The 25,634-nt window shown below is 39.3% G+C and overlaps 1 protein-coding gene across 3 annotated transcripts in view; it reads right to left on the bottom strand.

Annotated features, from left to right (window-relative positions):
• GSDMC (gasdermin C) overlaps window positions 1–25,634 on the bottom strand; it is an 83,555-nt gene that overhangs the window by 29,521 nt on the left and 28,400 nt on the right. The window contains exon 4 of one of the 3 annotated variants that reach the window (XM_010372134.2): window positions 8,829–9,411. The gene's annotated coding sequence lies outside the window, so the exon portion shown is untranslated. Of the gene's footprint in view, window positions 1–3,365; window positions 3,422–8,828; window positions 9,412–25,634 lie in introns of those variants that run through there. The other 2 variants (XM_030937303.1, XM_030937304.1) reach the window with 2 other exon arrangements.

Raw genomic sequence — 25,634 nt, 5'->3', positions numbered from 1 at the left:
AGACTGGTCTTGAACTCTTGGGCTTAAGTGATTCTCCCACCTCAGCCTACCTAGCATCTGGGATTATAGGCACACACCACCACACCTGGCTTCCAACTTTGGGCTTCTAAAGACAATTTGGGCTTCTGACAGAGGCACTGCTGTGAAATTCATTGCCCCTTATGGTTGGAGTAGGAAATCCTGGGTATCTCCTCACCTCTAACCCAGGGATACTCTAAATAACAAGAAGGAAGGGCTCAATACTGTCATCAACTAAAGGGCCAGAGGGAAGGCGGAGTTTATGTTAAGATGATATGAGTAGTGGTAGAGAATATGTTGGTGTTTGCAGTTTTACAGAGAAAGCCACACTGAGAAGTGGCAGTTGAACAATAATGTAGAGAAGGCAAGGTATAAACAATGAACATTATGTGGAGAAAAGAATTCCAGGTAGAGAAATCAGCAAGTGCAAAGATTTAGAAGCAATGCATGCCTGGAATATGTGAGGTGGAAAGGAAAGAAGATGAGGTCAGAAGAAACTGAAGGCAAGTTGGTGAAGGCCCCTGTCAGTCATTTTCATCACTCTCTTTTACTTGAAGTGAGATTAAAAGCCTTTGGAGGGATTTGAGCACACAAGTGACATATCTGATGCATCTTTTGCAGAGAGATGTCTATGGCAGGTGGGTTGACATTAGCCTGCAGTAAGGGAGTTCAGGCAGAAGTGGGAAGTCTAGTAGGGTAGTTTTGCAATAATACAGGTAATCATTAATGACAGGGTAGGCCAGGGCATTGCACTCAAAGTAATGAGAAATGATCAGGTCCTAGTCTACACTGAAGGTAAAAACAACATATATGAAAAGGATGGTTTGCGGAGGATCATTCCAAGATGACCGAATAACAACAGTTCCAGTCTGCAACTCCCAGCATGATCGATGCAGAAGACAGGTGATTTCTGCATTTCCAACTGAGGTACCTGGTTCATCTCACTGGGACTGGTTGCATAGTAGGTGCAGTCCACGGAGGGTGAGCCCAAGCAGGGCAGGGTGTCGCCTCACCAGGGAAGTGCAAGGGGTTGGGGGATTTCCCTTTCCTAGCCAAGGGAAGCCGTGACAGACTATACCTGGAAAATTGGGACATTCCTGCCCTAATACTGCACTTTTCCAACGGTCTTAGCAAACAGCACACCAGGAGATTATATCCTGCGCCTGGCTCGGCAGGTCCCACGCCCACAGAGCCTTGCTCAGTGCTAGTGCAGCAGTCCAAGATTGAACTGCCAGCTGGCAGCCTGGGCTGGCGGAGGGGTGTCTGCCATTGCTGAGGCTTGAGTAGGTAAACAAAGCCACCAGGAAGCTCAGACTGGGTGGAGCCCACCGCAGCTCAACGAGGGCTGTCTGCCTCTGTAGACTCCACTCCACCTCTGGGGGCAGGGCATAGCTGAACAAAAGGGAGCAGAAACTTCTGCTGACTTAAACGTCCCTGACTGACAGCTCTGAACAGAGCAGTGGTTATCCCAGCACAGAGTTTGAGCTCTGAGGACAGATAGACTGCCTCCTCAAGGGAGTCCCTGACCCCTGTGTAGCCTAACTGGGAGACGTCTGCCAGTAGGGGCTGACTGACACCTTACACAGCTGGGTGCCCCTCTGAGACGAAGCTTCCAGAGGAAGGATCAGGCAGCAATATTTGCTGAGGCACTTTTCAAAAAAAAGACATACATGTGGCCAATCTTATTTAAAAAAAGCTCAACATCACTGATCATTAGAGAAATGCAAATCAAAACCACAATGAGATATCAACTGACACAAGCCTGAATGGCTATTAATAAAAGTCAAAAAATAACAGACGCTGGCAAGGTTGTGGAGAAAAAGGAATGCTTATACACTGTTGATGGGAATGTAAATCAGTTCAACCATTGTGAAAGACAATTTGGTGATTCCTCAAAGTCCTCAAGACAGAAACACCATCTGACCCAGCAAGCTCATGACTGGGTATATACCCAAAAGAATAGATATCATTTTATAATAAAGACACCTACTTGCGTATGTTCATTGCAGCACTATTCACAATAGCAAAGACATGGAATAAACCTAAATACCCATCAACTGTGGACTGGATAAAGAAAATGTGGTACATATACCTCATGGAATACTACGTAGCCAAAAAAAGAACAAGATCAAGGACAGCTCCCAGTGGAGCTGGCGGCCATTATCCTTGATAAACTAACACAGAAACAGAAAACCAAATACCACATGTTTTCACTTATAAGTGGGAGCTAAATGATGAGAACACATAGACTCATGGAGGGGACCAACACACACTGGGGCCTACTGGAAGGTAGAGGATGGAGGGTGGGAGGAGGGAGAGGATCAGGAAAAATAACAAATGGGTACTAGGCTTAATACCTTGGTGACAAAATAATTTGTACAACAAACTCCCATGATACAAGTTTACCTATATAACAAACCTACACATGTACCCCTGAACTTAAAATAAAAGTATAGAAAAAGAAAATATATATATAATTTAAAAAAGAAAGAAAGAAAGAAAATGTAAGTCTCTAGTCCAGGAAGCCTATAAGGAAAACTATTTTTAAATTCTGCAATAAAATGTAATTTTGAATTTAAAAAAAAAAAAAGACTATTCAGGAAAACATGACCTTACCAAATAGACTAAATAAGGAATCAGGGACCAATCCCAGAGAGACAGAGATATGTAATCATTCAAACAAAGAATTCAAAGTAGCTGTTTTGAGGACACTCAAAAGAATTCAAGATAACACATAAAAGGAATTCAGAATTCTATCAGATACATTTTTTAAGGAAATTGAAATAATTAAAAAGAAGCAGAAATTCTGGAGTTGAAAAATACATTGACCTACAGGAGAATGCATCAGCATCTCTTAATAACAGAATTGATCAAACAGAAGGAAGAATTAATGATCTTGAAAACAAGCTATTTGAAATATATAGTCAAAGGAGACAAAAGAAAAAAGAAAGAAGCATGCTACAAGATGTAGAAAATAGCCTCAACAGGGCAAATCTAAGAGTTATTGGCCTTAAAGAGAAGATTGAGAAAGAGATAAGTGTAGAAAGTTTATGCAAAGGGAGAACTTCCCAAAACCAGAGTAAGATACCAATATTCAAGTACAAGGTACAAGAAGGTAACAGAACACCCAGCTAATTTAACCCAAAGAAGACTATCTCAGACATTTGATAATCAAACTCCCAAATATCAAGTATAAACTAAGAATTCTAAAATGGCAAAAGAAAAGAAAACATAGCAAATAATAAAATTCCAATACGTCTAGTATCAGACTTTTCACTGGAAACCTTACAGGCCAAGAGACAGTGGCATGACATATTTAATATGCTGAAGGGAAAAGAAACTTTTACCTTAGAGTAGTATATCTGGCAAAAAATATGCTTCAAGGATGAAGGAGAAATAAAGACCTTCCTAGACAGACAAAAACTGAGAGAGTTCATCAACACCAAACCTGTCTTACAAGAAATACTACAGGGAGTTGTTCAGTCTGAAAGAAAAGGATGTTAATGAGCAAGAAGAAATCATCTGAAGGTACAAAATTCAATGGTAGTAGGAAGCACACAGAAAAACACATAATATTGGAACACTGTAATTGTGGTGTGTAAAATACCCTTATCTTAAGTAGAAAGGCCAAATGATAAACCAATCAAAAACAACTACAACTTTCAAGACATAGTACCATAGGACATAAAGAGAAACAACAAACAGTTAAAAAGCAGGGAGACAAAGTTAAAGTGTAGAGTTTTTATTAGTTTTCTTTTTGTGTTTGTTTGTTTATGCAATCACTATTAAGTTGTCATCCATTTAAAATAATGAGTTATAAGATAACATTTGCAAGCCTCACAGTAATTTCAAATCTAAAAACATACAATGAATAAGCAAAAAATGAAAAGCAAGAAATTAAAATATGCCATCAGTGAAAATTACCTTCACTAAAAGGAAGAGGAAAATGAAGAAGAAACAGAAGATCACAAAACAACCAGAAAACAAAAAATAAAATACCAAAAGTCCTCACTTATTAGTAATAACATTAAATGTAAATGAACTAAACTGTCCAATCTAAAGACATAGAGTGATTGAATTAATTAAAAAAACAAGACCCAATGATCTGTTACCTACAAGAAATACACTTCTCCTACAAAGATACACGTGGAATAAAAACATAAGAATGGAAAATACATTTGTGACAATGGAAACCAAAAAAGAGCAGGAATAGCTATACTTATATCAGACAAAATAGATTTAGATTCAGATTAGAGCTAAAGAGGTAGATCCCAATACAATAATAGCTAGAGACTTTAACATCTCGCTTTCAGCATTGGACAGATCTCCCAGACAGAAAATCAGCAAGGAAACATTGGACTCAATCTGTACTATAGAACAAATGAACCTAATAGGTATTTACAGAACATTTTATCCAATGGACGCAGAATACACATTTTTTCTTCTCATCACATGGATCATTTTCAAGAGTAGACCATATTTTAGGTCACAGAACTAGTCTTAAAACACTCAAAAAGTTGAAATAATATAATGTATCTTCTCTGAACACAATGGAATAAAACTAGAAATCAATAATAGGAATTTTAGAAATTATACAAACACATGGAAAGTAAACAATATGCTCCTGAATGACTGATGGGCCAATGAAGAAATTGATGAGGAAACTGAAACATTTCTTGAAACAAATGATAATGCAAGCATACCAAAACCCATGGGATACAGCAAAAGCAGTACAAAGAGGGAAATTTATAGCTATAAGTGTCTACATCAAAACAGAAGAAAAACTTCAAATAAATAACCTAATGATGCATTTTAAAGAACTAGAAAACCAAGAGCAGACCAAACCCAAAATTAGTAGAAAATAACAAACAATAATGATAGAGCAGAAATAAAGTTAAAATGAAGAAAACAATATAAAAGATGAATGAAATGAAAGTTGCTATGTTGAAAAGATAAACAAAATAGACAAATCTTTAGGCAGACTAAGAAAAAAGAGAGAAGGCCCAAATAAATAAAAACATAGATGAAAAAGAAAACATTATAACTGATACTACAGAAATTCAAAGGATTATTGGTGGCTACTATGAACAACTATATACCAATAAATTGGAAAATCTAGAGGAAATTGATAAATTCCCAGAAACACACAGCCTACCAAGATTGAACCTTGAAGAAATCCAAAACCTGAACATATCAATCACAGTTAATGAGAGCAAGGCCGTAATAAAAAGTCTCCCAGTAAATAAATGCCTGGGACCCAATGAATTCAATGCTGAATTCTACCAAACATTTAAAGAAGAGCTAATACCAATCCTATTCAAACTATTTTTAAAAATAGACAAAGAGGGAATACTTCCAAACTCATTTTATGAGGCCAATATTACCCTAATAAAAAACAAGACAAAGAAACTTCAAAAAAACTACAAGCCAATATCTCTGATGAATATTGATGGAAACATCCTCAACAAAATACTAGGAAACCAAATTCAACAATACATTAAAAACATCATTTATCACGACCCAGGGATGCAAGGATGGTACAACATACACAAATCAATCAAGGTGATACCTTATATCAACAGAACGAAGGACAAAAACCATGTGATCATTTCCATTAATGCTGAAAAACACTTGATAAAACTCAATATCCCTTGATGATAAAACCCCTCAAAAAAGTGGGTATAGAAGGAACATACCTCAACATAATAAAAAGTCATATATGACAGACTCACTAAATGGGGAGAAGAAAAAAATAAAGGGCATCCTAATTGGAAAGGAAGAAGTCAAATTGTCCTTGTTTGTAGATGATGTGGTCTTATATTTGGAACAACCTAAAGATTCCAACAACAAAAAACTATTAGGAAGTTATAAATTCATTGGCCAGGCGCAGTGGCTCATGCCTGTAATCCCTGCACTTTGGGAGGCCAAGGTGGGTGGATCACAAAGTCAGGAGATCGAGACCATCCTGGCTAACACGGTGAAACCCCGTCTCTACTAAAAAGTACAAAAAATTAGCTGGGCATGGTGGCGGGCGCCTGTAGTCCCAGTTACTTGGGAGGCTGAGACAGGAGAATGGTGTGAACCCGGGAGGCAGAGCTTGGAGTGAGCCGAGATCACGCCACTGCACTCCAGCCTGGGTGACAGAGTGAGACTCCATCTCAAAAAAAAAAAAAAAAAAAAAAAGAAGTTATAAATTCATTAAAGTTACAGGATACAAAATCAACATCCAAAAAATCAGTAGCACTTCTGTATGCCAACAGCAAAGAATCGGAAAAGGAAATCAAGAAAGTAATCCCATTTACAAGAGCCACAAATAAAATTAAATTCCTAGGAATTAATTTAACTAAAGAAGCAAAAAATCTCCTCAATGAAAACTATAAAACGTTGATGAAAGAAACTAAAGATGACACAAAAAAATGAAAAGATATTCCATGTTCATAGATTGGAAGAATCAACATTGTTAAAATGTCCATACTATGCAAAGCAATCTTCAGATTCTATGCAAATTCTATCAAAATACCAATGACATTCTTCACAGAAAGAGAAAAAACAATCCTAAAATGTATATGGAAACACAAAAGACCCAGAATAACCAAATCTATCCTAAGCAAAAAGAGCAAAACTCAAGGAATCATATTATCTGACATCAAATTCTACTACAGAGCTACAGTAACCAAAACAGCATGGTACTGGCATGAAAACAGACACATAGACCAAAGAAAAATAATCAAGAACCCAGAAACAAATCCGTACACTTACAGTAAGCTCATTTTTTACCAAGGTGCCAAGAATATACATTAGAGAAAGGACAGTCACTTCAATAAATGGTGCTGGGAAAGCTGGATATTCATATGCAGAAGACTGAAACTACACCACTCTCTCTCATCATGTACAAAAATAAAATCAAAATAGATTAAAGACTTCAATCTAAAGCCTCAAACTGTGAAACTACTACAGGAAAACATTGGGGAAACTCTCTAGGACATTGGTCTAGGCAAAAATTTCTTAAGTAATACACCATAAGCACAGGTAACCAAAGCAAAAATAGACAAATTGGATCTCATTAAGTTACAAAGCTTCCTTCCAGCAAAAGGAAAAATCAGCAACAGAAAAATACGACCCACAGAATGGGAGAAAATATTTGCAAACCGCCCATCTGAAAAGGGATTAATAACTAGAAAATATAAGGAGCTCACACAACTCTATAGGAAAAATATAATTGGATTAAAATATGGGCAAAAGAGTTGAATAAACATTTCTCAAAGGAATACATACAAATGAAAAACTCATATGAAAAGGTCCTCAACATTTTTAGTTATCAGAAAAATGTCAATCAAAACTACAATGAGATATAATCTCACCCCTGTTAAAATCTCACCCATTAATAAAAAATACTGGAGAGAAGGTGGAGAAAAGAGAACCTTGTACCCTGTTTGTGGGAATGTAAATTAGTACAGCCACTATGGAGAACAGTTTGGACCTTCCTCAAAAAGCTAAAAATAGAGCTGCCATACAACCTAGCAACCTCTCTACTGGGTATACACCCAAAAGAAAGAAAAACAGTATATTGAAGAGATATCTGCACTCCCATGTTTGTTGCAGCACTGTTCACAATAGCCAAGATTAGGAAACAATGCAAGTGTTCATCAACAAATGAACAGTTAAAATGTGGTACATATACATAACAGAGTACTACTCAACCATAAAAAAGAATGAGATTGGCTGGGTGCGGTGGCTCATGCCTGTAATCCCAGCACTTTGGGAGGCTGAGGTGGGTGGATCACCTGAGGTCAGGAGTTCAAGACCAGCCTGACCAACATGGAGAAATCCCGTCTCTACTAAAAATACAAAATTAGCCAGATGTGGTGGCACATGCCTGTAATCCCAGCTACTCAGGAGGCTGAGGCAGGAGAATCACTTGAACCCAGGAAGTGGAGGTTGCAGTGAGCCAAGATCACGCTGTTGCACTCCAGCCTGGGCAACAAGAGCAAAACTCCATCTCAAAAAAAAAAAAAAAAAGAGAGATCCCGTCATTCGCAACAACATAGATGGGACTAGATGTGATTAAGTAAATAAACCAGGCACAAAAAGACAAACTTTACATGTTCTCACTTATTTATGAGAGCTAAACATTAAGACAATTGAAGTTATGGAGATAGAGAGTCAAATGATGGTTACCAGAGGCTGGGAAGGGTATTAGGGGGTGGCAGGGAGGTGGGGATGGTTAATGAGTACCAAAAAAATAGTTAGACTGAATAAGATCTAGTATTTCTGAATAAGACCTAGGATTTGATAGCACAACGGGGTGACTATAGTCAATAATTGTACAGTTAAAAATAGCTAAAACAGTATAACTGTATTGTTACAATTAAGAGTATAATTGTATTGTTACAATTAAAACAAATAGGAATAGGATTTCCTAACTATAGGAATTCGGTTTTTGAACATTCTAAATATGTTCAATAATGAAGAGAGTCAGAATTTTCAACAGTTTATGTAAAAGTCCTGATGTGACCATTTCAATTCTGTCTGATAGGGGCCACATAAGAGCTCACTGGACAACAGAGAATAATAAGAACATAAGAAGTTTCTCCAAGACTGGACGTGTACAACAATGTATCAAAGATATATTCCTTAGCCTGTACATGCTATCAGGAATTCTCCATTATTAAAAAGAACTTAACTTCCTTTTCAGTCAAATTATGTAGGAAAAGAAAATTCTTTGACTCATTTCACAAACCCATCCTGAACATTTTTGTCGCTGATGATGGTACCTTTTCTTTTTCATCCCTGATCCCATTAGGACTTACCAGATTATATATCCTTTTGTCCTGTAGAGAAATAGCACAATTGGCCGGGCGCGGTGGCTCACGTCTGTAATCCCAGCACTTTAGGAGGCTGAGGCTGGTGGATCACAAGGTCAGGAGTTCAAGATCAGCCTGGCCAAGATGGTGAAACCCCGTCTCTACTGAAAATACAAAAATTAGCCAGGAGTGGTGGCAGGCACCTGTAATACCAGTTACTTGGGAGGCTGAGGCAGAGAACTGCTTGAACCCAGGAGGCAGAGGTTGCAGTTAGCTGAGATCGCACCACTGACCTCCAGCCTGGGCGACTCCGTCTCAAAAGAAAAAAAAGAGAGAGAGAGAGAAATAGCACAATTGAGTGGGGTCCCTTCCAGTCTTCAGACCTCCTGCAGTCAACCAGAAATTGTCAGACAAATTCCAGGACCAGGTCAATGTGATTCTGCTCACTGTTCTCTTCTCAACAACGAGTCCCTGATTCAATTTTCAATCCTGGAAAAATAAGCACAGGGAGGGCCCTCTTCATTTCCGAAAGAGTAAGTCTGTTCTGGATCACAGAACCTTAGCTCTCAAGTCTTTCTCAGCCAAAAATCTGTGGAACAAAATCAAGTAGCATCTAATTACATATCTCCTGAATCAGAATTCAAAAGGCTTCTTCAGTGTCACACCCATTTCCTTTCACATACAGAACTAGCTGAGCAAGTCTTTGATTCATGGATTCCCAGCAACTGTAGCTGTAACAACTTCTTTGGCTTGCATTCCTCTGGTATATGTGCTGAATTTAGAATTCAATCACTGGACACCAGGAAAGGCAACTTCAGCAGGAGGGACAGGCACCAGTGCCAGGGCCCTGGGAAGTATCTCTGAACCGCCTACATGTGGAGCTCTGTACAACAGGAATTACTGTGCTTAATGCTTCCTCTGTATTAAGTACCATGCATGTATTATCTAAATCTATTCTTGCAACAATCTTTATTTTAAAGATAAATAAAAAGGGGATTTGTGAAAAGAATTAAAAACTTGCCTGAAACCCATGTTCTTTCCAATTACTCCCTATGGGTTTCAAGATGAAGTAAAGTGCCTATAGGAGGAGAAACTGTATAAACAGGATTGCTACACCTTTAAGTTTTGAGTAACTTCCTGGAACTGACACTCAATACAACAACATTCCTTTCAGCTGACAGTATTTCACAATGCATTTACTTTACTTTTGTTTTCTTTTAATATTCAAAAAAGTCTCGTGCCTTGCCTTTCCACTATAAGAACCTGATATGCACTTCACTTGGGACAAAGCTCAGACTGTACTTTCTGCGTATCACCAGCAGACACGATGTACCAAATTAACTTTCACGTTCTATAATTTTCATTGTAAAAACTACAGACATACATAACCCTTTTGTGTACCAACATTCTACAGGCCCCAACCTGCTGCTGGGTAATTCAGAAGTCGGAGAAAAGTAATTTAGCTGTTTGGGAACAGTTATGTGAGTCACATCAACTTACATAACAGATAAAGAAAAGCTCTCTAAAAGAAAGTGATATTTATTCAAGAATAAGCATTGCAATGGGAATATGCATGCCGTCACAAACTATGTGTGTATTCAGAGAAGAGTGAATACACAGTAAGGGAAGAAAAAAGTTTCAAAAAGAAAAATAAGAAGGATTACACAATTGTTTTGAATCAATTATCTTTGGTTACAAGGATCAGTAACAAAGGTGGCACCAGTCCAAGGTTAGACAGGCAGTTGGTGGGCAGATATCCCGGCAGAAGTATTTTTTGTTTAAGGTTGCAGTAGCCTTTGGGGAAGGCTGTGGTTTTTGGTTTTGTTTTGTCTTTAATTTTTATGGGTACATAGATTTATATACTTATTTATGGTATATATGGGATATCTTAAGACAGGCATACAATGTATAATAATCACACCAGGGTAAATGAGGTATCCATCATCTCAGACTTTTTTTGTTTGTTTACAATATAATTATACTCTTTTAGTTATTTTTAAGTGTACAATTAAATTATTATTGACTATCGTCACCCTGCTGTGTTATCAGACATTAGATCTTATTCATTCTAAATTTTTTTGTACTCATTAACCATTCCCCCTACCCCTGCACACCCACCTTACTACACTTCCCAGCCTCTGATAACCATCCTTTTATTCTCTATCTCCATAAGTTCAATTGTTTTAATCTTTAGCTTTCACAAATAAGAGAGAACATTTAAAGTTTGTCTTTCTGTGCTTAGCTTATTTCACTTAACATAATGACCTCCAGTTCATCCATGTTGCTGCAAATGACAGGATCTCATTTTTTTATGGCTGAATAGTACTCCATTTTGTATACTTACCATTTTTTTATTCATTCATTGGTTGATGGACACTTGGATTGCTTCCAAATCTGGCTATTGTGAACGGAACTGCAATAAACATGGGAGTGCAGATATCTCTTCAGTATACTGATTTCCCATTTTGGGGGTATATACTTAGCAGTGGGTTTGCTGGATCATACGATAGTTCTATTTTCAGTTTTTCTGAGGAAGGCCCAAACTGTTCTCCATAGTAGTTGTACTAATTCACATTCCCATAAACAGTGTCCAAGAGTCCCCTTTTTGTCACATCCTCTCCAGCCTGTTATTGCCTGTCTTTTGGATAAAATCCATTTTAGCAGATGTGAGATGATATCTCATTGTAGTTTTGATTGACGTTTCTCTGATGATCAATAATGTCGAGCACCTTTTCATATGCGTGTTTGTCATTTGTATGTCGTCTTTTGAGAAATGTCTATTTAGAACTTTTGCCTATATTTTAATTGGTTTATTAGATTTTTTCCTATAGAGTTGTTTGAGCTCCTTGTGTGCTCTGCTTACAAATCCTTTGTCAGATGGTTAATTTGCAAATATTTTCTCCCATTCTTTGGGTTTTCTTCTTCTGTTGTTGATTGTTCTTTGCTGGAAGGAAGCTTTTTACTTTGATGTGGTTGCATTTGTCCATTTTTGCTTTGGCTGCCTGTGCTTGTGGGGTATTACTCAAGAAATGTTTGCCCATTCCAATGTCCTGGAGAGTTTCCCCAGTGTTTCATTGTAGTAGTTTCATAATTTGAGTCCTTAGATTCAATTCCTTAATCTATTTTAATTTAATTCTTGTATATAGTGAGAGATAAGGGTCTAGTTTCAGTCTTCTACATGTGGATATCTAGTTGTTGGAACACCATTTATTGAAGAGACTGTCTTTTCCCCAATGTGTAGTCTTGGCACCTTTGTGAAAAATGAGTTCACTGTAGGTATATGGATTTGTTTCTGGGTTCTCTATTCTTTTTTTGTTGGTCTATGTGTCTGTTTTTATGGCAATACCATGCTCTTTTGGTTACTATAGCCCTGTAGTATAATTTGAAGTCAAGTAATGTGATTCCTTGAGTTGTGTTCTTTTTGCTCAGCATAGTTTCAGTTATTCTGAGCCTTTTGTGTTTCCACATAAATTTAAGGATTGATTTTTCCCTTTCTGTGAAGAATGTCATAGATAGTTTGATAAGATTGTATAGAATCTGAAGATTGCTTTGGGTAGTATAGACATTTTAACAATATTGATTCTTCCAATCTATGAACATGGAATATCTTTCCATTTTTTGTGTCCTCTTCAATTTATTCCATCAATGTTTTATAGTTTTCGTTGAAGAGATTTTTCACTTCTTCAGTTAAATTAATTCCTAGGAATTTAATTTTATTTGTAGCTCTTGTAATTGGGATTACTTTCTTGATTTCCTTTTCCGATTCTTTGCTGTTGGCATATAGAAGTGCTACTGATTTTTGCATGTGGATTTTGTATCTGGAAACTTTCATTTATTTATCACTTCTAATAGCGTTTTTTGTTGGACTGTTTAGGTTATTCCATATTTAAGATCACATCATCCACAAACAAGGATAATTTGACTTCTTCCTTTCCAATTTGGATGCCCTTTACTTTTGTCTCGTCTGATTGCTCTAGCTAGGAGTTCCGTTCCAGTAGTATGTTGAACAATAGTGGTAAAAGTGGACATCCTTCTTGTGTTTCCAATCTTAGAGAAAAGGCTTTCAGTTTTTCCTCATTCAGTATAATACTAGGTATGAGTCTGTAGTATATGGCTTTTATTATGTTGAAGTATGTTTCTTCTACATCCAATTTTTTAGAATTTTTATCATGAAGGGATATTGAATGTATTTATTCAAATGGTTTTTCAACACCAATAGAAATGATCATGTGGTTTTTGTCCTTTATTCTACTGATATGATGTATCACATTGATTGATCTGTGTACATTGAACCATCCTTACATCCCTAGGATAAATCCCACTTGTTCTTAATGAATGATCGCTTTAATGTGTTGTTGAATTTGGTTTGCTCATGTTTTGTTGATGTTTCCATCAATATTCATCAAAGTTGTTAGCTTGTATTTTCTTTTTTTTGATGGATCTTTGTCTGATTTTGGTATCAGGGTACTCCTGGCCTCACATAATAGGTTTAGACATATTCCTGCCTCCTCTATTTTTTGAAATAGTTTGAAAGAATTGATACTAATTTGAAAAAAATCAGGAGGGAAGTTGTTGGGTCCTGGGCTTTTTTTGCTGACAGACTTTTTATTATAGCTTTGATCACGTTACTTATTATTGGCCTACTCGGGTTTTGGATTTTTTCCTGGTTCAATCTTGCTACATTGTATGTGTCTACGGATGTAACAATTGCTTCTAGGTTTTCTGATTTATTGGCATATAGCTGCTCACAGTATCCTCTAATAGTCCTTTGAATTTCTGTGGTATCAGTTGTAATGTCTCATTTTTTATCTTCAATTTCATTTATTTGGGTCTTCTCTCTTTTTTTTTAGTTAGTCTGGCTAAAAATGGGTCAATTTTGGCCAGGTGTGGTGGCTCACACCTGTAGTCCCAGCACTTTGGGAGGTCAAGGCAGGCAGATCACTTGAGGTCAGGAGTTCAAGCCCAGTATGGCCAACATGGTGAAACCCCATCTCCACTAAAAATACAAAAATTAGCCAGGTGTGGTGGCATGCACCTGTAATCACAGCTACTTAGGAGGCTGAGGCAGGAGAATCACTTGAACCTAGGAGGTGGAGGTTGCAGTGAGCTAAGATCACACCACTGCACTCCAGCCTGGGCAACAGAGCAAGACCCCATCTCAAGAAATATTAATTATAATAATAGAAAATGTGTCAATTTATCTTCTTAAAAAATCGACTTTTCATTTTTTAATTTTTTGTATTGTTTTCTTCTTTTCAAGATAATCTCTTTCCAATCTGATCTTTATTATTTCATGTCTTCTACTAACTTTGGATTGGGTTTGCACTTGCTTTTCTAGTTATTTAAGATGTATCATTAGGTAGTTATCTAAAGTTTCTCTTCTTTTTTGATGTAGGCCGTTATAGCTATACATTTTTCTCTTATTACTTCTTTTACCATATCATATAGGTTTGGGTATACTGTGTTTCCATTATCATTCATTTCAAAAAATTTTTCAATTTCCTTCTTAATCTCTTTATTGACTCACTAGTCATTCAGGAGCATATTGTTTAATTTCCATGTGTTTATATAGTTTCCAAAATTCTTCTTGTTATGGATTTCTAGTTTTATTCCATTGTGGTCAGAGAAGATACTTGATATTATTTCAACTTCTTTTAATGGTTTACAACTTGTTTTGTGATCTAACATATGGTCTATTCTTGAGAATGATCAATTTGATAAGAAGAAAAACATGTATTCTGCAGCCATTGAATGATAGGTATTCTGTAAATACCTATTAGGTTCATTTGTTCTATAGTGCAGATTAAGTCCAATGTTTCTTTGTTGAGTTTCTGTCTAGGAAGTCTGTCCAATATCAAAAGTTGTGGGTTGAAGCCTCCAGCTATTATTGTACTAGGGTCTAACTCTCTCTTTGGCTCTAATAATATTTGCTTTACATATCAGTGCACTCCCGTGTTGAGTGCATATATATTTGGAATTATTATATCTCCCTGAATTAACCCCTTTGTCATTGTATACTAACCTTGTTTGTCTCTTGATACAGTATGTGTCTTGAAATCTATTTTGTCTGATATAGGATAGCTACTTCTGCTCTTTTTTGGTTTCCATTGGCATGGTATATCTTTTCCCGTCCTTTATTTTCCATCTAAGTGTGTCTTTATAGGTGAAGTGTGTTTCCTGAAGGCAACCGATTATTGGTGCTTGGTTTTTGTTTTTTGGGTTTTTTTGTTTTTGTTTTTGTTTGTTTTGTTGTTGTTGTTGTTGTTTTGAGACAGAGTCTTGCTCTGTTGCCCAGGCTGGAGTGCAGTGGTGTGATCACGGCTCACTGCAACCTCCACCTCCTGGGTTCAGGCAATTTTCCTACCTCAGCCTCCCAAGTAGCTAGGATTACAGGCTTGCACCACCACACCCGGCTAATTTTTGTATTTTTAGTAAAGACAGGGTGTCACCATGTTGACCGGGCAAGCCTCAAACTCCTGACCTCAAGTGATCCACCCACCTCAGTCTCCCAAAGTGCTTGGATTACAGGCATGAGTCACCATGCCCAGCCTTGTTGTTGTTGTTGTTGTTGTTGTTGTTGTTGTTGTTTTTTAATCCATTCAGATAATCTACATCTTCTCACTAGGGAGTTTAGACCATTTACATTCGGTGTTATTAGTGATAAGTAAAGACTTACTCATGCCATTTTGTTATTTGTTTTCTGCTTGTTTTGTGAAATTCTGTTCCTTCTTTCCTTCCTTCATCTCTTATTTTTAGTTAAGTTGATTTTCTCTGGTGGTATGTTTTAGTTTCTTGTGTGTTTTTTTGCTTGTTTTTTTTTTTTTTTTTTTTTTTTTTGCATATCCATTGTATGTTTTTAGATTTGAAGTTACCCTGAGACTTCCAAATACTATCTTATAACCCATTATTTTAAACTGATGACAACACTGATTGCAAAAACAAGCAAAAATTAAACTAATAAAAACTATACACTTCAATTTTTTGTGTGTCTGTTTATGTCCTATTGTACTCTATCTTGAAAAGTTGTAGTAATTTTTGATCAGTTCATCTTTTTTCCTACTTAAGATATGAATAGTTTACACACCCCAAATACAGTTATAATATTCTGTGTTTTTATGTGTACTTACTATTACCATTGAGTTTTGTACCTTTAGAAGATTTCTTCTTACTCATTAACACCCTTTTCTTTTAGATTGAAGAACTCTCTTTACTTTTTCTTGTAGGACAGGTCTGGCGTTGATGAAATCCCTCAGCTTTTGTTTTTCTGGGAAAGTTTTCATTTCTCCTTCATCCTTGAAGGATATTTTTGCTGGATATACTATTCTAGGGTAAAATTTTTTTTTCCTTTAGCACTTTTAATATGTCATGTCACTCTCTACTGGCCTGTAAGGTTTCCAGTGAAAAGTCTGCTGCCAGATATATTGGAGCGCCATTGTTATTTTTCTTTTCTTTTCTCTCGCTGCTTTAGCTTTGCTTTCTTTATACTTGACCTTTGGGAGTTTGATTATGAGATGACTTAAGGTAGTCTTTTTTAGATTAAATCTGCTAGGTTTTCCATAACTTTCTTGTACATGAATATTGTTACCTTTCCTAGATCCGGGAAGTTCTCTGATATCCCTTTGAGGTTTTTTTTTTTTTTTTTTTCCCATAGGTTTTGGGGAACAGGTGGTGTTTGGTTACATGAAAAAATTCTTTAGTGGTGGTTTCTGAAATTTAGTAGTGATTTCTGAAATTTTGGTGCACCCGAAAGCAACTGCTGTTGTTTTAAAGTTTGTTTTGTCTAATATAAGAATAGCTATTTTGCTTGCTTTTGCTGTTCATTTGCATGGAGTATCTTTTTTTGTTTGTTTTTGTTTTTTTCTTTTTTTTTTATTATTATACTTTAAGTTCTAGGGTACATGTGCATAACGTGCAGGTTTGTTACATATGTATACTTGTGCCATGTTGGTGTGCTGCACCCATCAACTCGTCAGTACCCATCAACTCGTCATTTACATCAGGTATAACTCCCAATGCAATCCCTCTCCTCTCCCCCCGCCCCGTGATAGGCCCCGGTGTGATGTTCCCCTTCCCGAGTCCAAGTGATCTCATTGTTCAGTTCCCACCTATGAGTGAGAACATGCAGTGTTTGGTTTTCTGTTCTTGCGATAGTTTGCTGAGAATGATGGTTTCCAGCTGCATCCATGTCCCTACAAAGGACTCAAAGTCATCCTTTTCTATGGCTGCATAGTATTCCATGGTGTATATGTGCCACATTTTCTTAATCCAGTCTGTCACTCACACCAGTTAGAATGGCAATCATTAAAAAGTCAGGAAACAACAGGTGCTGGAGAGGATGTGGAGAAATAGGAACACTTTTACACTGTTGGTGGGATTGTAAACTAGTTCAACCATTATGGAAAACAGTATGGCGATTCCTCAAGGATCTAGAACTAGAAGTACCATATGACCCAGCCATCCATTACTGGGTATATACCCAAAGGATTACAAATCATGCTGCTATAAAGACACATGCACACGTATGTTTATTGCGGCACTATTCACAATAGCAAAGACTTGGAATCAACCCAAATGTGCATGGAATATCTTTTTTGACCCTTTTACCTTGTTTATGTGAGTCTTTATGTGTTAGGTGAGTCTCTTGAAGACACCTGAGCAGTGTACACTGTACCCAATGTGTACTGTTTTCCCCGCACCCCCTCCCACCCTTCTGTATTAGTTTAGAATTATTTAATTTCCATGCATTTGCATGGTTTTGAGGGTTCCTTTTGGAGTGGATTTCCAATTTTATTCCACTGTGGTCTGAGCAAGTACTTGATATAATTTTGATTTTTCTTAAACGTATTAAGACTTGTTTTGTGGCCTATCACATGGTCTATCTTGGAGAATGTTCCATGTGTTGACAAATAGAATGTATATTCTGCAGTGTTGGGTAAAATGTTCTGTAAATATCTGTTAAGTCCATTTGTTCCAAGTTATAGTTTAAGTCCATTGTTTCTTTGTTGACTATCTGTCTTGATGACCTGTCTAGTGCTGTCAGTGGAGTACTGAAGTCCCCCACTATTATTGTATTGCCTTCTATCTCATTTCTTAGGTCTAGTGGTAATTGTTTTATATATATGGAAGCTCCAGTGCCAGTGTTAGATGCATATATATTTAAGATTGTGATAATTTCCTGTTGGACTAGTTATTTTACTATATAATGTCCCTCTTTGTCTTTTTTTAACTGCTATTGCTTTAAAGTTTGTTTTGTCTGATGTAAGAATAGCTACTCCTACCCCATCTCTACTAAAAATACAAAAAATTAGCTGGGCGAGGTGGCGGGCACCTGTAGTCCCAGCTACTCAGGAAGCTGAGGCAGGAGAATGGCATGAATCAGGGAGGCGGAGCTTGCAGTGAGCCAAGATCACACCACTATACTACAGCCTGGGTGACAGAGGGAGACTCTGTCTAAAAAAAAAATGCACACACAGAAGAGCTACTCCTGCTTGCTTTAGCTGTTCATTTGCATGGACTATCTTTTTCTACCCCTTTACCTTAAGTTTATGTGAGTCTTTATGTGTTAGGTGAGTCCATTGAAGACAGCAGATACTTGGTTAGTGAATTCTTACCCATCTGCCATTCTGTATTTTTTAAGTGAAGCATTTAGTCCATTTATACTCAACATTAGTATTGAGATGTGAGGTACTGTTCTATTCATCATCCTAGTTGTTGACTGAATACCTCTTTTCTTCATTGTGTTATTGTTTTATAGGTCCTGTGAGATTTATGCTTTAAAGAGGTTCTATTTTGGTATATTTTGAGGATTTGTTTCAAGATTTGGGGCTGCTTTTGGCTGTTCTTATAGTGCTGGCTTGGTAGTGGTGAGTTCTCTTAGCATTTGTTTGTCTGGAAAAGACTGTATCTTTCCTTCATTTATGAAACTTAGTGTCACAGGATATAAAACTCTTGGCTGGACCAGGCGCATGGCTCACCCCTGTAATCCCAGCACTTTGGGAGGCCGAGGCAGAAGTATCACCTGAGGTCAGGTGTTCAAGACCAGCCTGGTCAACATGGCAAAACCCCATCTCTACTAAAAACACAAAAATTAGCTGGGCGTGGTGGTGCGTGCCTGTAATCCCAGCTACTTGGGATCCAGGCTGAGACCGGAGAATCACTTGAATCCAGAGGTGGACGTTGCAGTGAGCCAAGGTCGCACCACTGCACTCCAGTCTGGGCAACAGAGTGAGACTCTGTCTCAAAAAGAAAAAGAAAAAAAAGAAACTCTTGACTGATAATTGTTTTGTTTAAGGAGGCTGAAGGTAGGATGCCAATCCATTCTAGCTTGTAGGGTTTCTGCTGAGAAATCTGCTGTTAATCTGATAGGCTTTCCTTTATAGGTAACCTGATGTTTCTGTCTCACAGTTTTAAGGTTCTTTCCTTCATCTTGATTTTAGATAATCTGATGAATATGTCCCTAGGTGATGATCTTTTTGCAATGAATTTTCTGGGTGTTCTTTGAGCTTGTTGTATTTGGATGTCTAGATGTCTAGCAAGGCCAAAGAAGTTTTTTCAATTATTCCCTCAAATAAGTTTTCCAAACAGTTAGATTTTTCTTCCTCCTCAGGAACACCAATTATTCTTAGGTTTGGTCACTTAACATAATCCTAAACTTCTTGGAGGCCTTGTTCATTTTTTTTAATTCTTTTTTGTCTTTGTTGAATTGGGTTCATTTGAAAGCCTTGTCTTCAAGCTCCGAAGTTCTTTCTTCTACTTGTTTGGTTCTATTGTTGAAACTTCCCAGTGTATTTTGCATTTTTCTAAGTGTGTTTTTCATTTCCAGAAGTTGTGATTCTTTTATGTGCTCTCTACTTCTCTGGAGTTTTTTAATCCATATCCTGTAAAATTTTTTTAATTTCTTTTTTTTTTTTTTTTTGAGATGGAGTTTTGGAGTTTCACTCTTGTTTCCCAGGCTGGAGTTCAATGGCATGATCTTGGCTTACTGCAATTTCTGTCCCCCAGGGAAAAGCAATTCTCCTGTCTCAGCATCCCAAGTAGCTCAAATTATACGCATGTGCCACCACACCTAGCTAATTTTTTTTGTATTAAGTAGAGACAGGGTTTCACCATGTTAGTCAGGCTAGTTGCGAACTCCTGATCTCAGGTGATCCAACCGCCTCGGCCTCCCAAAGTGTGGGAATACAGGCATGTGCCACCATGCTCGGCCTTTTTAATTTCTTTAAGTTGGCTTTCACCTTTCTCTGGTGCCTCCTTGAGTAGCTTAATAATCAAACTTATGAATTTCCTTTCTGGCAATTCAGAGATATCTTCTTGGTTTGGATCCATTGCTGATGAGCTCATGTGACCTTTTGGCAGTGGTAAAGATCCTTGTTTTGTCACATTACCAGAACTGTTTTTCTAGGACTATGTCAGAGGAAAGATCTGAGACTCAAGGACTGCTGTTCAGATTCTTTTGTCCCATAGAGTGATACTTTGATTTGGTGCTCTCCCTCTTCTCCTAGGGATGGGGCCTCTTAAGAGCCACACTGCTGTGATTGTTATTGCTCTTCTGGGTCTAGCCACCCAGTGAAGCTACCAGGCTCTGGGCTGGTACTAGGGAGTGTGTGCAAAGAGTCCTGGGATGTGATTTGTCTTTAGGTCTCTCAGCCATGGATACCAGCACCTGCTCTGGTGGAGGTAACAACGGAGTGACGTGAACTCTGTGAGGGTCCTTGGTTGTAGTGTTTTTAGTGTGCTGGTTTTCTCAGATGGCAATTGTGCTAGCAGTGAAGCTGTCACATGGACAGACTCGGGACGTGTGGTTATCCAGGATGCTGCAGGCAGTGGAATTAGCTGTTTTCTCCTTTCTTGGAGCAGGAGTTTTCTTTTATGAGTTGCCCTAAAGGTTTGAGGTGGTTGACCACCAGCAAGGAGGTAGTGCTTTGAAGAGCGTATCAGCTGTGGTAGTATAGCAGGGATATAAGCCTGTCTGGATAAGTATTTGGGTTTCTCAGGCAATAAGCAGAGCCATAGAGCTTCCAAGAGATTATATCTTTTGTCTTTGACTCCCAGAGCAGGTAGAGAAAGACTATCAGTTGGGGGCAGGGTTAAGCATGACTGAGTTCAGACTCTCCTTGGGCAGGACTTGCTGCAGCCACTGTTGGGTTGGTGGTTCTCAGGCCAATGAAGTTATGTTCCCAAGGGGATTATGGCTATCTCTGCTGCATCATACAAGTCACCAGGGAAGTAGGAGAAAGTCAGCCATGATGGGCCTCAGCCCACTCTCATGCAGCTAGCAAGGCCAGTCTCAAAGCACCAGGTTTATATCCAGGCAGCCAGTATGCAGGGTGGAGTTCTTGCCCCAGTCTACAAGCCTCCCTGCTGAGAAAGCAAGCAGGGCTTTCAGGCTTTGCCCCTACCCACCTGCCATGGCTTCTGTGCTGGACTCTGCACTTCCTGTTTGTCCCCCACCCCCAGATTCTACCCTGGAAAATTCATGCTCGGCCAAAATTATTACAAAGTTCAGCTGGAAGTTTCCTTTCCCCTGTGGTCCTTCCACAGTTCCACTGGCAGCCCTCCCCAAGGACCCCTGTGAGATAAAGTCTTACATGGCCAGAACAGTAGAAAGAGAGAGAAGGGGCAGGTACTACACACTTATAAACAACCAAATCTCATTATAACTCAATCACTATCATGAGAACAGCAAGGGGAAAATCTACCCCCATGACCCAATTACCTCCCACAAGACTCCTCCTCCAATGCTGGGAATTACCTCCCACAAGACTCCTCCTCCAATGCTGGGAATTACAATTAGATATTAGATTTGGGCAGGGACACAAATCCAAACCATATTATTCTGCCCTCGATGCATCCCAAATCTCATGTCCTTCTCACATTACAAAATACAATCCTCCCTTCTCAACAATCCTCCAAGTCTTAACTCATTTCACAATTAACTCAGAAGTCCATAGTCCAAAGTCTCATCTGAGACAAGGCAAATCCCTTCCATCTATGAGCCAATGAAATAAAAAACAGGTTATTTACTTCCAGGACAAAATGGGGGTACAGGCACTGGCTAAATACTCCCATTACAAAATGTAGAAATTGACCAGAACAAAGGGGCTACAGGCCCCCATGCAAGACCAAAACCCAGAAGGGCAGTCATTAAATCTCAAAGCTCCAAAAGAATCTCCTTTGACTCCATGTCTCTACTCCGGGCCACACTGATGCAAGGGGTGGGCTCCCAAGGCCTTGGGCAGCTCTGCCTCTGTGGCTTTGCAGGGTACAGCCCCCATGGCTGCTTTCATGGCATTGAGTGCTGTGCCTGCTGCTTTTCCAGGTGCACAGTACAAGCTGTCAGTGGATCTACCATTCTGGGCTCTGGAGGATGGTTGTCCTCTCCTCATAACTCCACTAGGCAGTGACCCAGTGGGAACTCTGTGTGAGGGCTCCATCCCTGCAGAAGACTTCTGCCTGGACATTCAGGCATTTCGATACCTCCTCTGAAATCTAGATGGAGGCCCCAAAGCCTTAACCCTTGCCTTCTGCACACCTGTAGGCTTAACACCACATGGAAGCTGCTAAGGCTTACAGCTTGAACCCTTTGGAGCAGTGGCCTGAGACATATCTGGGACCCTTTCAGCCAAGGCTGGAGTTGGAACAGCTGGGACACAGGGAGCAGCATCCTGAGGTTGTGCAGGGCAGCAGAACCCTGGTCCTGGCCCATGAAACCATTCTTATTTTCTAGGCCTCCAGGCCTGTAATATGGGAGGGTCTGCCATGGAGGTCTCTGAAATACCTTCCAGGCCTTTTCCCCATTATCTTGGCAACTAACATTCCTGCTCCTCTTTACTTATGCAAATTTCTGCAGCCAGCTTGAACACCACCCCTGAAAATGGATTTTTCTTTTCTACCACATGGTTAGGCTGCAAATTTTCCAAACTTTTAAGCTCTGCTTCCTTTTAAATATAACTTCCAGTTTCAGATCATCTATTTGCTCACACATATGAGGAAATGCTATTAGATACAGCCAGGCCACATCTTGAACACTTTGCAGCTTAAAAATTTCTTCCACTAGATACCCTAAATCATCTCTCTCAAGTTCAAATCTTTAGGGCAGGGGCACAATACCTCTAACCTCTTTGCTAATGCATAACAAAACTGACCTTTGTTTTAGTACCCAATAGGTTCCCCATCTCCATCTAAGCCCACCTCAGCCTGGACTCCATTGTCCATATCACTATCAGTACTATCAGCATTTTGGTCACAACGATTTAACAAGTCTCTAGGAAGTTCCGAACTTTCCCTCATTTTTCTTTCTTCTTCTGAGCCCTCCAAACTGCTCCAACCTCTGCCTGTTACCCAGTTCTAATGTTGCTTCCACATTGTCAGGTATCTTTATAGCAATGCCCCACTCCTATGTACAAATTTTCTGTATTAGTCCATTCTCGCATTGCTATAACTACCTGAGACTGGGTAATTTATAAAGAAAAGAGGTTTGACTCAGTTTCACAGACTTCACAGGAAGCAGGCTAGGGATGCCTCAGGAAACTTACAATCATGGCAGAAGGCAAAGAGGAAGGAGGCACATCTTACGTGGCCAGAGCAGAGGAAGAGAGAGAAGGAGGTGCTACACCTTCTAAACAACCAGATATTGTGAGAACTCACTATCAGGAGAATAGCAGTGAGGAAATCTGCCCTCATAATCCAATCACCTCCCACCAGACCCATCCTCCAACACTGAGGATTACAATTCAACATGAGATTTTGGAGGAGGACACAGATCCAAACCATACCACACAATCACCTCTGTGTCTACCACCACTGGGACTGCACTGGGTCTTGCCCAGAGCCCTATCCAGGCCCAGAGATGCTATCCAGAAACCAGGGCTTGAAGAAATCTACCTAGTGCTCTATTCTACTGCAGCTGAGCTGGAGCGGAAAGCACCCTATGCTTCCCACTCTTCCCTTCTCTTTCCATAGACAGAGGAGTTTCTCCCCATGTCTACCACCACAGGCCCCAGAGAATACCTGCCAGGGTACTGTCAGTGTTCACTTAAGGCCCAAGAGCTCTTCAGTAAGCTCATGGTGAATGCTGCCAGGCCTGGGCCTTACTCTTCAGGGCAGTGGGCTCCCCTCTGGTAGGTTCAGAGATCTCATCCAACAGCCAAGACTTGTAATTAGGGACCTAAAGAGCCTGCTTGGTGCTCTTCTCCACTGCAGCCAAGCTGGTACCTAAGCTCAAGACAAAGTCACCTTTACTTTTCTTTTTGCTTTTCTCAAGCAGAAGGGGGTCTCTCCTCATAGCTACCACAACTGTAATGTTCACACCTGAACCTAGCACATCTCAGAGTCTCACCAAAGGCCCACAGTGCATACTAACTGGTTACTGCTGCTGATTATATTATTCAGGGCCCAAGGGACCTTAAGTCATCAGTGATAAACCTTGCCAGGACTGGGTCCTTCCTTTCAAAGTAGCAGTTTCCCTTCTGTGCCAGGGTGTGTCTAGAAATGTTGTCCATGAGCTAGGATCTTGAATGGGAGCCTCACAACTCTGCCCGGTGCCCTATCCTACTGTGGCTGAGGTGGTATCCAAGTTGCAACACAAAGTCCTCTTTACTCTTTCCTCCCCTCAAGTGGAAGGAAGGGGTCTCTTTTAGAGCTACAAGTTGCACTGCCTGGGGTTGGGGGAGGAATGACATAAGCATTCCATTAGGTTCCCTGGCTGGCATCTCACTAGGTCACATGCTCCCAAAGTCCACTGGCTCTGAGCCACACTCAGCACCAGGACTTGCCTAGGAATTGCAGTCCTTGTGACCCATTCAGCTTTTAAAGTTTATGTAGAACCCCAGAGCATTTCAGCCCATGGTGAGGCTTGCTGAAACTCAAGTTCTGATTGCTGGGATGGATGGTTCCCCTCTGGCTAAGGCAGGTCTAAATGCTCCCTCTGAGAGCACTGACTGAATTCTGCCCAGTGTTGACAGCACTGCTTTCCAATACAAAGCCACCAATCGCTGCACTCTCCCTCCTCCAAGCACACAGATTCTCTCTCTGTACCACACAGCCAGCCATTGTTGGGGTGATGGAGAAGGGCCACGCCTTCTTTGTCAGCAATTCAAGACTGTCTTTCCTATTCTCTTCAGTGCATCTTTCAGCAATATGATGTTAAAACCAGGTACTGTGATTGCTCACCTGAATGTTGGTTCTTATGAAGGTGCTTGTTTATGTATATAGCTGTTAAATGTGGTGTTCCTGCAGGGAGTACAACTGGTGGAGGCTTCTGTTCTGCCATCTTTCTCTGCCTCCTCAGGTTGTGGTTTTGCAGAGTCTTTTGTGACAGTTCTTGTTATCAGGCATTCCTGCATGAGTCCCTCCTGTCATGGCCTTTTCCTGCTCCATTTGTCAGAGTTTTTAATGCAAGTGATTCCATTTTTATTCTGAAAAATTTCACAGACCAATAAACCCTCAGTACTTTTTGATTAGGCTTAGTACAAAAGAGGTTTAGTATTATGATCATCATAATACATAGCCAAGAAAGTTACTTATGCATTTTCTTATTCTCCACCCCAAAGCACCCTACAACATCCCAGAGGATGGGTATAAAGGATAAAATATGAGAAACAAAGCACGTAGCAGCAGCTAAGAATGTCTGATTCTCCTCTGTGGGGAACAGCATCTTGTTAAGGAAACAGCAATCTTGGAAATCATGAGAAGAAAACTCCAAGTTTCTTCTGCAAGGAATCGTGCTAAGTGTATAAATAGCACCCTCTTGTTATTTATCTCTACAACAGCCTTTGCTTCACTGCTGGCAAGCCTATTTGGCACTGTCAAAGA

Source organism: Rhinopithecus roxellana, chromosome 9, assembly GCF_007565055.1.
Source record: "Rhinopithecus roxellana isolate Shanxi Qingling chromosome 9, ASM756505v1, whole genome shotgun sequence".
NCBI classification, from domain to species: Eukaryota; Metazoa; Chordata; class Mammalia; order Primates; family Cercopithecidae; genus Rhinopithecus; species Rhinopithecus roxellana.
This window is presented reverse-complemented; position numbering and strand designations above follow the sequence as displayed.